General features: G+C 43.4%; 1 protein-coding gene across 1 annotated transcript in view; it reads left to right on the top strand.

Moving 5' to 3' along the window:
• The window catches only part of LOC139390884 (testican-1-like), a 406,470-nt gene that overhangs the window by 335,861 nt on the left and 54,929 nt on the right, over positions 1 to 15,680 (top strand). The gene's annotated exons all lie outside the window — the stretch shown is intronic.

Genomic DNA, 15,680 nt, shown 5'->3' with positions numbered 1-15,680 from the left:
TTAGAGCTGTTTAGGCTGTGTCATGACTTGCCAGTAGAGCTTTCAGGTGTTGTCTCTCTCTGTGAGTGTGTGTGTGATAACCTCAGCCCACGGCTGTCATCTGTGGTAGATAAACTAGCAGTGTAGCTAATTCTCACTGGAGGATCAAAGGAGTGGTATGATAGCGTAGGCTAAATGTAGCGTGTTAGCCAAGGCTAACATGAAAGCAGTAGGATGGTGTATTAGCAGAAGCTAACATGTAGGTAGTAAAGTAACGTGTTAGCCAAAGCTAACATGAAAGCAGTATTATGGTGCATTAGTGGAAGCTAACATTGTAATGTGACGTGTTAGTCAAGGCTAACATGAAAGCAGGGGCTAATATGGAGAATTAAAGGCTCAGTGCAGTCAAAAACGTGATTTACCTGTCTTTTATATACAGTGAGCTCCAAAAGTATTGGGACAGTGACATTTTTGTTGTTGCTTTGACTCTTTACTCCAGCACTTTTGAAACGATGAAATGACTATGAGGTTAAAGTGCAGACTGTCAGCTGTAATCTGAGGGTATTTTCATTCTAACCCTAAACTTTTGGAAATTACAGCACTTTTTGTACATAGTCCCCCGATTTTAGGGGACCAAAAGTATTGGGACAAATGTACTTATATGTGTTTTAAAGTAGTCAAAAGTGTAGTATTTGGTCCCATATTCCTAGCACACATTTCAAATCCAAAGTGCTGGAGTACAGAGCCAAAACAGCAACAAAAATGTCACTGTTCCAATACTTTTGGAGCTCACTGTATATTGCGACCCTATGAGGTTGGAAAAATACTGTGAAATTGTGAAAATTATGATAATGTCCTTTTAGTGTAAGAACTTGTTTGGTGGGATGGAGTTTTGGCCTGCCAGGTGACATCACCAGAGAGTTAATTAGTTAAAAGGCCAATAAGTAAAATTGTTCCAAACCTATCTGCAAATAACAGCTAGTTTTCAGTTTTCCCCTCCCCACTCAGACCACTTCCAGACAGTCCAAGCCAAATTTTTGTTTGAGACATTTCTCTTTGTTAAGAAACTATTTTAGCTTATTTTGGACAATTTTGTTTTGAAAATAATCACAGTAAGGTACTTAATTGTTACCTAGAAATTATTTGATATTGAGATAAAAATGACTGCACTGCACCTTTAAAGTAGCACGAACTGGCGCAGGCAAAAATCCTCTTAGCAGTGTGGAGTGTTTAGAATGTAATAATATAGGGAAAGAATCTTTCAGATGTCCCATTTGTATCGTATGGTGGCTTAGCGTGGGCTGAGGTTCCCTAAGCAACCTGGTGTAGGTACAGTGGGCTCACATGCTCTCAGTAATGTTGTGTGCATAGACAATTTAATTTAAAACATTACATTGATTTAATTCTGGAATGTAAAATATTCAGTATTTAATCTAGTGGACCTTGCACATACACTACCATTAAAAAGGTTTGGGTCACATAGAAATGTGCTTGTTTCTGAAAGAGGGAGGCCCCGGTGCACAACTGAGCAAGAGGACATGTACATTAGACTGTCTAGTTTGAGAAACAGATGCCCGCAAAACACCAGTCTGAACGTCAACAGTGAAGAGGCGAGAGTGTGTGGGTGTGCGATACTGGCTGATCTCCGACTGGCCAATAAAAAGAAAAGATTAAGATGTGCAAAAGAACACAGACACTGGACAGAGGAACTCTGCCTAGAAGGCCAGCATCCCGGAGTGACCTCTTCACTGTTGACGTCGAGACTGGTGTTTTGCGAGTACTATTTAATGAAGCTGCCAGTTGAGGACTTGTGAGGCATCTGTTTCTCAAACTAGACACTCTAATGTACTTGTCCTCTTACTCAGTCATGCACAGGGGCCTCCAACTACTCTGTCTATTCTGGTTAGAGACAGTTTGCGCTGTTCAGTGAAGGGAGTATAACACAGCGTTGTACGAGATTGTCAGTTTCTTGGCAATTTCTCGCATGGAATAGCCTTCCTTTCTCAGAACAAGAATAGACTGACAGGTTTCAAAAGAAAGTTCTTTGTTTCTGGCCATTTTGAGCCTGTAATCGAACCCACAAATGCTGATGCTCCAGATACTCAACTAGTCTAAAGGCCAGTTTTATTGCTTCTTTAATCTGAACAACAGTTTTCAGCTGTGTTAACATAATTGCAAAAGAGATTTCTAATGATCAATTAGCCTTTTGAAATTATAAACTTGGATTAGCTAACACAACGTGCCATTGGAACACAGGAGTGATGGTTGCTGATAATGGGCCTCTGTACGCCTATGTAGATATTCCATTAAAAATCAGCAGTTTCCAGCTACAATAGTCATATACAACATTAACAATGTCTACACTGTATTTCTGATCAATTTGATGTAATTTTAATGGACAAAAAAAAGTGCTTTTCTTTCAAAACAAGGACATTTCGAAGTGACCCCAAACTTTTGAACAGTAGTGTATCTCACCAGTAATATCTGCATGTGTGTGTATGCTAACATGAAAGAGATGCCTTTTAGCTCCCGGCTCTCGTGGTTCTTCAGAAGCCTAACTGTCAGATGCATTACACAGAACATGGCGGAGAATACTTATCAGGCTCATTTATTTTTGCATAGTTCTTTGAATTTCAGGCCTTTACATGGCTTTCCTATATCCTGCTTGTTTCACTACAGGGGGGTGGGCTAGACACTAATGACTAGAACATCCCGGTCACGACCATTTAATCAGAGGCTGTGTGTGTGTGTGTGTGTTTGTTTGGGTGTGTGGAGGGGGATACGGGGGTTGTGTGTGTGTGTGTGTGTGTGTGTGTGTGGTTGTGTGTGTGTGTGGTTGTGTGTGTGTGTGTGTGTGTGTGTGTGTGTGTGTGTGTGTGTGTGTGTGTGTGTGTGTGTGTGTGTGTGTGTGTGTGTGTGTGTGTGGTTGTGTGTGTGTGTGTGTGGTTGTGTTGTCTTCGCTTCTGTCTTTTTCCTGGGTTACCTTTGTCTTGTGGATTGACATTCAACCGATATCACTCAAAGGCTTCAAAGACAGGAGAGAGAAAGTCCCTAATGGGTTGGAACAGACTGCTGCATGTGGTATAACTCAAACAAATGGGTCAGTTATTCAGTTATTCACACACACAGACACATGGACAGACAGTGAGACTGCAGTAAAGTGAGGCATGACAGAGCGAAAAATAAGGAAGGATATAGACAGGCAGACAGACGAACAAATAGAATAGACAGAACAGACAGACCGGCAGAACAGCCAGAACAGACAAACTGAGACAGAACAGGGGAGCAAATCCAAGACCTTGTTGAATATTTGATGGAACTTCCTGGTTTATTTAGGCCAATGCAGAGACGCCTCACTGACAATAATTGGGCTTTTAATATGGATGACCTTTCACCCCATAGGTCACAGACTCCATTCCTTCCAGAAAGAACGATTTGTTTGTCTTAAAACATACTTTTATTGGCCCAATAGCTACATAATTAAAATACAAACATTATTTCATTTTAATGGACCAGCAAAGTTAGAACCAAGCTCCTCTCCCTGTCCACTGTACTGAACATAGAACACCGATGCCCCAAACCCCTACAAAAGGATGTGACGGTTAACCAGCCCCTTCAGAAAGCATTACTTATTCCACTTATTCCACGTTTGGTTGTGTTACAGCCTGAAATTCAAAATGGATTAAATAGATTTTTCTCTCACCCATGTACACATAATACCCCATAATGACAAAGTGAAAACATGTATTAAGATTTTTTTGCAATTTTATTGAGAATGAAATTCAGAATTATCTAATTTACATACGCATTCACACCCTTGAGTCAATACGTGTTAGAATCACCTTTGGCCGCGATTACAGCTGTGAGTCTTTCTGGGTAAGTCTCTAAGAGTGATTACAGCTGTGAGTCTTTCTGGGTAAGTCTCTAAGAGTGATTACAGCTGTGAGTCTTTCTGGGTAAGTCTCTAAGAGTGATTACAGCTGTGAGTCTTTCTGGGTAAGACTCTTAAGAGCTTTGCACACCAGGATTTTGCAATATTTGCACATTATGCATTTAAAAATTCTTCAAACTCTGTCAAGTTGGTTGTTGATCATTGCTAAACAGCCATTTTCAAGCCAATTTAAGTCAAAACTGTAACTAGTCCACTCAGGAACATTCAATGTCATCTTGGCAAGAAACTCCAGTGCATTTTTGGCCTTGTGGTTTAGGTTATTGTCCTGCTGATAGGTGAATTGGTCACCCAGTGTCTGTTGGAAAGCAGACTGAACCAGGTTTTCATCTTGTATTTTGTCTGTGCTTAGCGCTATTCCATTTATTTTTATCCTAAAAAACTCCCTAGTCCTTGCCGATGACAAGCATACCCATAACATGATGCAGCCACCATAATGCTTGAAAATATGAAGAGTGGTACTCAGTGATGTGTTGTGTTGGATTTGCCCCAATGCTTTGTATTCAGGACAAAAAGTGAATTGCTTTGCCACATTTTTCATTCAAAAATCATGTTAAACACTATTATTGAAACAGTGTGTGTCCATGCAACTTATTATGTGACTTGTTACTCCTGAACTTATTTAGGCTTGTCATAACAAAGGGGTTGAATACTTATTGACTCAAGACAGTTCAGCTTTTCATTTTTAAAATATTTTGTAAAAACCAAAAATCTAAAAACATAATTCTACTTTGAAATGATGGGGTATTGTGTGTAGGACAGTGACACACAATCTCAATTTAATACATTTTAAATTCAGGCTGTAACACAACAAAATGTGTAAAAGGTCAAAGAGAAATAGACCCTGTGAGAGATAGAGAGAGAAAGACACCCCCCCCCCCCCCCCCCCCGACCCAAAAAAGTAAACAATCATTCCGGCTAGAATTCATAATGGCTGCTGACCAGTGCTCTGCAGCTAGAGTGACGTGGGAGCCAGAATGGCAGTGGCTGAAACCCCAGCACTGTCTCTGGAGGAAAAACATACAGCCCGAGTCAGAATGGCCTCCAGCTCACAGCTCTGCCATAGCTCAGCCGCTCTGGTCCTGTTTAACACATGGTAAATGGAAACTGGAGGGCTCAGTGGGACACAGGCAGTGATTCCAGACGTTGCCTGCCACAGCGCTTTGGGTGCGACCCCTGTTGACTCCTACTTCTGTATGTTGCATCCCAGACAGACTCTTTAATAGGAAGCTCTCCCAGGGTGCACTGCTGTGTTGTGACTGGAACTAGACGGGCATGCGAGGAGTCAGGGCCACTTAACACCAGGAGGGAGGACAAAGTGCAGACAGATAAACAGACAGGACAAACGTTCAGACATAGAGACAGACAAAGAGGAATAAGGAAAATATGTTCCAGAAGCAGACATGAAGAGGTGTGTGTCACTCACACACAGACATATTCAGGGGGACATGGGTTTATAGTTTATGTACCGACACACATGCAGGCACAAACACTCTTAGAAAAAAGGGTTCCAAATGGGTGCTTTGGCTGTCCCCATAAAATAACCCTTTTGGGTTCCATGTAGAACCCTCTGTAGAAAAGGTTCTACCTGGAACCGAAAGGGTTCTTAAAAGTCGAAAATAACTCTTTTAGATTCTAGATTGCAGTGTACAAAACTGCAACTGCAAGTGCACTACGCACGCACACACGCACGCACACACACACACACACACCATGGATTAGATAAATGGCACTCTAGAGAGAGAACATCAGATGTTGGCAGCCATACAGAAAACACAACCTCGCTGGGCAATTATATCTGACACTGAGGAAAAGGCTATGGTCTGAACACAGCCTACGCAGACAGGTCCTCATCTTGCATCAGTGTGTGTGTTCCTGGAGAATTTTAATATTAAAGGATGACTAGAAGAGTCAGGAGTCAGGTGTTAAGCTGTCACAAACACTCACACACACACGCACACACACACACACACACACGCACACACACAAATGCACGCACACATAAACACACACACACACGGAAGAGGTAATTGATGTGTGTTCTGGGGTCACGTTATTTCTCTAAGGTAGTTGTAGAGAGCTGAAGGATCATAGATCCAATCTCAGTGTGTAATAAGAACACAGCTAACCTTCCCTTTCACTGCAACACTTACAGTCAAACAGCCTTCACCCAGCCTTCACCCAGCCTTCACCCAGCCTTCACTGAACCTTCACCCAGTCTTCACTCAGCCTTCACCCAGCCTTCACCCAGCCTTCACTGAACCTTCACCCAGTCTTCACTCAGCCTTCACCCAGCCTTCACCCAGCCTTCACTGAGCCTTCACCCAGCCTTCACCCAGCCTTCACTGAACCTTCACCCAGTCTTCACTCAGCCTTCACCCAGCACTGGAGCCCAGACTACAGAGCTAGTCAGACCTAGGGGTCTACACCTTGTCTTCTACCTCAACTCAACTGTTAATTAGTGAAACGCTGTAACACTCCCTTCACTCACTCTGACCCACCCTCGCAAGGCCTTCTCGGTAAATGACATCATCCGTTCCTATAAGATTCGCTGCCCTTTGACCTTGTGTGTTTACGGTCCACACAACAAGGGTGGTTATTAGAGTTGTGCGGTATCCAGATTTTAATTTCGTCATACCGTATTTTTCTCATCCCGGGATCTACAGTATTACCAGTTTAGTACACAAGGGGTCACTAAAAACACAAAAAAGCCCATTGAGTGTCTATCACCAGAATTCTAACAACATTAGCACAAGTAAGAAAACATTTCCATAGAGGCTAATAGCTAAATATGCTAACGAGCACAAACAAAAATAAATGAAATGCCAAGACAGGCAATCCAGCTCATAAAGTTATACATATATAGGTGTAGGAGGATAAAATTATGTTGAACAATATTAAACTACATTCATCAATCTGATTATATGGGTATAGGGCATAAACGTATACCGATGAATCGAGCCAGCTTGCAAGTCTACACATCAACACTCGGATACTATAATTACATTTGTTCTAAGATAGCTTTATGTGATTATTAAGAGGCTTATGGGAATTATGAGCTGTCTATTGCAATCATACTCTAAGCTTTAATTTATCAAGTCTATCTTAGCCATAGATGTAGTTAGAATCTATGCATAATGGAATGCTATGAGTAGAGGGTAGATAACATATAACAATAGACCTACTAAATTATAAACGCAAAGTCAAAACAAAGAATTACTCTTTAAAACGATTAATGCATCTACTCAAATAAACTTATACGATTTATTAGTCACAAAATAATTGACACTCAAACAATTCCAGTGTACATGGAATAGATTATACAATACAACAGAGTAAATGACTATCACTGATAGGCTAACACTAATGTGGTTACATGTCTCTTCAGAAGAACCTCCAAGAGACAATACTGTGTCTAATACACACAGGAGGCTTACGGGATACAGGATTCTCATACGTAAAAATAGTGTCTCCATGAATAGTTTCAGCCCATCTTTTTTTCTTCCCAGAGCTCCAAATCTCAGTATCTCCCATCGTCTAATTAAAATCACTTTGCTTTGTCAAAACAATAAACAAAGGGCATTAAACATCGCACGCATTCTTGGATCTAATCATTACAGCTCTGATTTAAATGATAGGAGTTTACGTCTGTGTTGCTCCCTCTTTGAGCTGACCGCCTTCCGACAAACAGATGAACACAGTAAAGATACCCATAGCACTTACGGCACAATAGAACACATCAATGTTTGAAGCTCTTAATTCACTCTTCCAACGGTGTCTGTACTCCCAGGAGTCTGTCAGAACGTCACACCCCGGAGAAAGCCACAGATAAGGTGTGTTTGACTCTTGTGATAGCCCACATATGGTCAGCCATCCGGACAATGTCCTAAATCGTGATCGAGTCATCCCGCTGGAGCTCGGTGCCTGCAACTCGCGTGTGTGTCACCTCATGTCCAGATGTCATTTTTGGTGAGGTTGGAGATTTACAAGCAAATGTGAACAAGAGACATTATGCAAATGAAAAAGTTTTGAGCAGTACTGGCTCTGGAGTCAGCATGTGTACACGCTGTGTCTGTGTGGAGTCTGGAGCCGCTAGGGCAACGTGCCTGCCTGCTCTGCTTGGACGAGCTCCTCCAGACTGACGAGCTCCTCCAGACTGACGAGCTCCTCCAAGCAGAAAAGGCAGGCCTGAGAACAGAGGAGAAAAAACAAAAGGAAATCAAGATAGCAGTGGCATGTGTACAGATAAGTCATCCAAAGAGCTTTGACTTCTCAAACACGGCAGAAAGATAACACAATATGATGCCCCATCTCCATTATAATTCAGCCTCTTACTTAGCTAACTAGAGGGCCTTGCTCGAACCTTTTGGGAGCACTAAGTGAGATTTGGTTGGGTGCCCCCCACCTTGCGGCAAAACATTTTAGTGGCCCCCTCTAGGTGTCGGAGAGAACATTTTTAGTTTTAAAAGTGAATTTCCTGCAATTCTACACATTTTGCCAAGGGCGTAAAGAAAACGTTGCAATTTTATAACACCTTTCATTCAATTATATTCATTTTGACATGAGGCAGAGACTAAATTAATTCAGTTTCAAAGCTAATTTCCTGCAATTCTACACATTTTGCAATGGTATGCCATGTTACTATGATATCTGAGTGACAATAAATAACTAAATCAATGGGGGCCCCCTTGAAGTCAGGGCCCAGTCAGTATTTGGCCATGGTTACTACAAGTTTAGATAGCTGTCTAGACTAACTACCAATCTAAAAATTGTTAGCTGACATGGCTAATTGAGTGACTTTCAGTGACTGAAATGACAAGAGAAAAACTGCTTATGCACCTGGTGTATAATACTGTTCTTACTCTCAGTAGTAAGTTGAGACCCTGACTGAGTGTTTTTTGATTGGGTGCCCAATGTGGTCTATGCCTGTAACCGGCCATGGCTAACTAGCCAGTTAAACCAAATACACAGCTCCCGCTTTCTCACGTTTTGCTATTTACAAACAAGCACGTGACTGGCTCAAATGTTCTGGGGATCTATGGTAAGCTTCATGATGTAAAATAATGTGACGGGGGAAATGATGAACGTGATCTGCGTTATCTCCTAATGTATTGCGCAAGTTGAATGCAGGTATTTACTTACAAATTAGCTACACATATTCAGATTTATTGAAATAGTTTCAATGGTACACGGCACGGTATATAAGGTATACCACCCAACGGTAGTGGAGACGTTTGATTAAATGAAATGGCCTGTTATTCTAACAGAGCCAATAAGCTGCTCTCAGAGAGTGTGTGTGTGTGTGTCCGTGTGTGTTTGTGCACTTGTGTGTCTACATTTGTGTGTATGTGTAAGGGTGCATGTATGTGTGTGTGTGTGTGTGTGTGTGTGTGTGTGTGTATTCTGCCGTTCATCGTACTGCAATATCATGTGTCCCAGGGGATGCAACATCTCTCCCTCTTCAAATATGTAAGTGGTTCTCTTCTGCCCATTATGATGGTTATAAATGTGGGCCTATAACTCCACTGTGACAAACGATTACAGCCAACTCAACAGGCGTGTGTGTGTGTGTGTGTGTGTGTGGGTGTGTTATTAATATCAGCCCTCATATCTCACCTGAGGTAAATGTGTCCTAGGGACCAAAGCATCGGTGTGCATGTGTGTGTGTGTGTAAGCAGATGTGTTCCTAGTTGCGTACTAGTTCAGCATCACTCTACATTAACTAGTTGTGCCCTCTGTCCCTCGAAAGTGTAAACTTGTCTTTCGCTTTGAAGCTGCCTCCCGAAGGCCATGTATTATAAGAATCTATTTTGCATTCGTTAAATGTTCTTTTAAAGTGGTTTCCTTTGAGCAAAACCTTGAAAAAAAACCGTTATATTCTGGCAAAGCCACTGTGTCTGTGGAGGGGTGTGTGCTTCTATTTGTTGGTGTTTGCGTGTGTCTGTGTGTGTGTGTGTGCGTGCGTGCGTGTGTGTGTGTGCATGTTGCTTCCAGGAGAGTCGGACAGTGATGAATATTCAGGCTTTGAAAGTGATAGTACTCTTCAATTGGGCTTTGGGGCCTCTCTCTCTATCTCTCTCAAGCCCACTCTCGCTCTCTCTCCCTCTCGCTCTCTCTGTTAGAACTAGAGGCTTCCTCATTGCATCAGACACATATTTCCCCATAAGCCACTGTGGTTTTCTCTACAACATGTGGACTGAAATGCCCTCTGTTTATCTCAGCCATTCTTCAATTACATGAGGAATAATATTACACCGCCATAGATTCAATATTTCATTTCTCGCCTGTTAATTCTGTTCAATCGCTCGTCTACCCCAGAGGCTCTCCCTCGTCTTTCATCCCTCTGTCATTTATCCTCTTCTCTCCCTCACTTTATCCTCATCCATCCCTCACTCCCTGGGCTACTGTAGGCCAAGCAGAATCACACCCTGCGGACATCCTACTAACCAAAAGAGAGAGAGGGGCCTTTTTTTCTCTTCAAAAAGTTGTTTGTGCTTCTACTCCTCCCTCTCACTCCCTCGCTCTCCCCCTCTCACACCCTCGCTCTCCCCCTCTCACACCCTCGCTCTCCTCCCTCTCACTCCCTCGCTCTCCCCCTCTCACACCCTCGCTCTCCCCCTCTCACACCCTCGCTCTCCCCCTCTCACTCCCTCGCTCTCTCCCTCTCACTCCCTCGCTCTCCCCCTCTCACACCCTCGCTCTCTCCCTCTCACTCCCTCGCTCTCCCCCTTCTCACTCCCTCGCTCTCCCCCTCTCACTCCCTCGCTCTCCCCCTCTCACACCCTCGCTCTCTCCCTCTCACTCCCTCGCTCTCCCCCTTCTCACTCCCTCGCTCTCCCCCTCTCACTCCCTCGCTCTCCCCCTCTCACACCCTCGCTCTCTCCCTCTCACTCCCTCGCTCTCCCCCTTCTCACTCCCTCGCTCTCCCCCTTCTCACTCCCTCGCTCTCCCCCTCTCACTCCCTCGCTCTCCCCCTCTCACTCCCTCGCTCTCCCCCAGGTGAGGAAGAAGAGAACACCTTTTTAATGAGCGTATCAGAAGCTCAAAGTAAAGCAAATTGTTTAAATTACAGTCATACATTTCCTGTGGGGAACAGTTCAAGCACCCATTTATTTAATCCTTTCTTCAAAACAACAACAACAAAAAGAGAACAAAAGAAAACAGCTAGTGGCAGGAAGCATCTATCAGAGACAAGGCCAGCCTTGTTAATGGCTGCCATTCCATTCTGCCAGACAGACAAAGGAGGGGGAGGAGGGGAAGAGGAGAGAAGAATACCTGATTATGAAGTTGCCAAACCTTATGGTGTGGGCCGTAATGGATCCAAGACAAAAGTCTTGAATAGAAATGCGAATAAGACCAATTACACGGTGGACAAAACATTAGGATCTCTTTCCATGACAGACTGACCAGGTGAATCCAGATGAAAGCTATGATCCCTTATTGATGTCACCTGTTAAATAAATCCACTTCAATCAGTGTAGATGAAGGTGAGGAGACAGGTTAAAGAAGGATTTTTAAGCCTTGAGACAATAGGCTTTAAAATAAATGCTAGTAAGAACAATTCTAATATCAATGCTATTCTCGCTGTATAGCCCTGTTAATGGTTATTTGATCTCACTTATTGATGTTGAGCTGCCCTGTCAGACTAAAGGTATTTCAATCAGATCCACTAATCATTATGATTCCTGTCCTCACTAACTGGATCAATACCTTAATGTGCGATTAGCCTATAGGACGAGTCAGCAGTGGACCAGGAAGGGTTTGTTTTCCTGAGGTTCTACCCAGTCTGCTAAGTGGCTCAGTGGTTCTGCTCCCTCTTTAATGGAATACCGCAGCTCTTGCCGGGAACACTGTTTACTCTTTTAACTGAGAACTCTCCAACACCTCCGGCCTTCTCTGGTTCCCATGGAGCCAGGAAACCGTGGCGATAGTGTCTGTGGAGAGCAGGGGCGGATTAACGTCCCCCCCCGCCGGTAACCTTGCCAGCCTCGACACACACAGGGAGGGGACAACACTAAGCCTGAAGGGACAGGGACACACACATAAACACACGAATGCATGCACGCGCACACACATACACACATACACATACACATGAGGCAATGCCTGAATGGATTGGAATGGTGGATGTTGTGACAGACATAGGCACACACACCGATGCATGCATGCACACACAGACTAACAGATACACACACACACCCGCGTACAACTGAACAGCTATTAATTTGGGGTCAGAACACTCCCCTCTAACAGGGCAGCTGGCAGTGAGGCTTGAACACTCCCCTCTAACAGGGCAGCTGGCAGTGAGGCTTGAACACTCCCCTCTAACAGGGCAGCTGGCAGTGAGGCTTGAACACTTCCCTCTAACAGGGCAGCTGGCAGTGAGGCTTGAACACTCCCCTCTAACAGGGCAGCTTGCAGTGAGGCTTGAACACTCCCCTCTAACAGGGCAGCTGGCAGTGAGGCTTGAACACTCCCCTCTAACAGGGCAGCTGGCAGTGAGGCTTGAACACTCCCCTCTAACAGGGCAGCTTGCAGTGAGGCTTGAACACTCCCCTCTAACAGGGCAGCTGGCAGTGAGGCTTGAACACTCCCCTCTAACAGGGCAGCTGGCAGTGAGGCTTGAACACTCCCCTCTAACAGGGCAGCTGGCAGTGAGGCTTGAACACTCCCCTCTACCAGGGCAGCTGGCAGTGAGGCTTGAACACTCCCCTCTAACAGGGCAGCTTGCAGTGAGGCTTGAACACTCCCCTCTAACAGGGTAGCTTGCAGTGAGGCTTGACCACTCCCCTCTAACAGGGCAGCTGGCAGTGAGGCTTGTCCTCTTAGACTCCATCCATTCACCAAAGCCCCATATACTACCCACCACTGTATGCTCTCGTTGGCTGGCCCTCGCTTCATACTCGTCGCCAAACCCACTGGCTCCAGGTCATCTACAAGACCCTGCTAGGTAAAGTCCCCCCTTATCTCAGCTCGCTTGTCACCATAGCAGCACCCACCTGTAGCACGCGCTCCAGCAGGTATATCTCTCTGGTCACCCCCAAAACCAATTCCTCCTTTGGCCGCCTCTCCTTCCAGTTCTCTGCTGCCAATGACTGGAACGAACTACAAAAATCTCTGAAACTGGGAACACTTATCTCCCTCACTAGCTTTAAGCACCAGCTGTCAGAGCAGCTCACAGATTACTGCACCTGTACATAGCCCATCTATAATTTAGCCCAAACAACTACCTCTTCCCCTACTGTATTTATTTATTTAGCTCCTTTGCACCCCATTATTTTTATTTCTACTTCGCACATTCTTCCACTGCAAATCTACCATTCCAGCTATATTGTATTTACTTCACCACCATGGCCTTTTTTGCCTTTACCTCCCTTATCTCACCTCATTTGCTCACATCGTATATAGACTTATTTTTCTACTGTATTATTGACTGTATGTTTGTTTTACTCCATGTTTAACTCTGTGTTGTTGTATGTGTCGAACAGCTTTGCTTTATCTTGGCCAGGTCGCAGTTGTAAATGAGAACTTGTTCTCAACTAGCCTACCTGGTTAAATAAAGGTGTTCTCAACTAGTCTACCTGGTTAAATAAAGGTGTTCTCAACTGGCCTGCCTGGTTAAATAAAGGTGTTCTCAACTAGTCTACCTGGTTAAATAAAGGTGTTCTCAACTGGCCTGCCTGGTTAAATAAAGGTGTTCTCAACTTGCCTACCTGGTTAAATAAAGGTGTTCTCAACTAGCCTACCTGGTTAAATAAAGGTGTTCTCAACTTGCCTACCTGGTTAAATAAAGGTGTTCTCAACTAGCCTACCTGGTTAAATAAAGGTGTTCTCAACTGGCCTACCTGGTTAAATAAAGGTGTTCTCAACTAGTCTACCTGGTTAAATAAAGCTGTTCTCAACTAGCCTACCTGGTTAAATAAAGGTGTTCTCAACTAGTCTACCTGGTTAAATAAAGCTGTTCTCAACTAGTCTACCTGGTTAAATAAAGGTGTTCTCAACTAGTCTACCTGGTTAAATAAAGGTGTTCTCAACTTGCCTACCTGGTTAAATAAAGGTGTTCTCAACTAGTCTACCTGGTTAAATAAAGCTGTTCTCAACTAGCCTACCTGGTTAAATAAAGGTGTTCTCAACTTGCCTACCTGGTTAAATAAAGCTGTTCTCAACTTGCCTACCTGGTTAAATAAAGCTGTTCTCAACTTGCCTGCCTTGTTAAATAAAGCTGTTCTCAACTAGTCTACCTGGTTAAATAAAGCTGTTCTCAACTGGCCTACCTGGTTAAATAAAGGTGTTCTCAACTTGCCTACCTGGTTAAATAAAGCTGTTCTCAACTTGCCTACCTGGTTAAATAAAGCTGTTCTCAACTAGTCTACCTGGTTAAATAAAGCTGTTCTCAACTGGCCTACCTGGTTAAATAAAGCTGTTCTCAACTTGCCTACCTGGTTAAATAAAGGTGTTCTCAACTTGCCTGCCTGGTTAAATAAAGCTGTTCTCAACTTGCCTGCCTGGTTAAATAAAGCTGTTCTCAACTAGTCTACCTGGTTAAATAAAGCTGTTCTCAACTGGCCTACCTGGTTAAATAAAGGTGTTCTCAACTTGCCTACCTGGTTAAATAAAGCTGTTCTCAACTAGTCTACCTGGTTAAATAAAGCTGTTCTCAACTTGCCTACCTGGTTAAATAAAGCTGTTCTCAACTTGCCTGCCTGGTTAAATAAAGCTGTTCTCAACTAGTCTACCTGGTTAAATAAAGCTGTTCTCAACTGGCCTACCTGGTTAAATAAAGGTGTTCTCAACTTGCCTACCTGGTTAAATAAAGCTGTTCTCAACTAGTCTACCTGGTTAAATAAAGCTATTCTCAACTAGTCTACCTGGTTAAATAAAGCTGTTCTCAACTGGCCTACCTGGTTAAATAAAGCTGTTCTCAACTGGCCTGCCTGGTTAAATAAAGGTGTTCTCAACTTGCCTGCCTGGTTAAATAAAGGTGTTCTCAACTAGTCTACCTGGTTAAATAAAGGTGTTCTCAACTTGCCTACCTGGTTAAATAAAGGTGTTCTCAACTTGCGTGCCTGGTTAAATAAAGGTGTTCTCAACTAGTCTACCTGGTTAAATAAAGCTGTTCTCAACTAGCCTACCTGGTTAAATAAAGGTGTTCTCAACTAGCCTACCTGGTTAAATAAAGCTGTTCTCAACTAGCCTACCTGGTTAAATAAAGGTGTTCTCAACTAGTCTACCTGGTTAAATAAAGCTGTTCTCAACTAGCCTACCTGGTTAAATAAAGGTGTTCTCAACTAGCCTACCTGGTTAAATAAAGCTGTTCTCAACTAGCCTACCTGGTTAAATAAAGGTGTTCTCAACTGGCCTACCTGGTTAAATAAAGGTGTTCTCAACTGGCCTACCTGGTTAAATAAAGGTGTTCTCAACTGGCCTACCTGGTTAAATAAAGGTGTTCTCAACTAGCCTACCTGGTTAAATAAAGCTGTTCTCAACTAGCCTACCTGGTTAAATAAAGCTGTTCTCAACTAGCCTACCTGGTTAAATAAAGGTGTTCTCAACTGGCCTACCTGGTTAAATAAAGGTGTTCTCAACTGGCCTACCTGGTTAAATAAAGGTGTTCTCAACTGGCCTACCTGGTTAAATAAAGGTGTTCTCAACTAGCCTACCTGGTTAAATAAAGCTGTTCTCAACTAGCCTGCCTGGTTAAATAAAGCTGTTCTCAACTAGCCTACCTGGTTAAATAAAGGTGTTCTCAACT

Source organism: Oncorhynchus clarkii, chromosome 31 (genome assembly GCF_045791955.1).
Source record: "Oncorhynchus clarkii lewisi isolate Uvic-CL-2024 chromosome 31, UVic_Ocla_1.0, whole genome shotgun sequence".
NCBI classification, from domain to species: Eukaryota; Metazoa; Chordata; class Actinopteri; order Salmoniformes; family Salmonidae; genus Oncorhynchus; species Oncorhynchus clarkii.
This window is presented reverse-complemented; position numbering and strand designations above follow the sequence as displayed.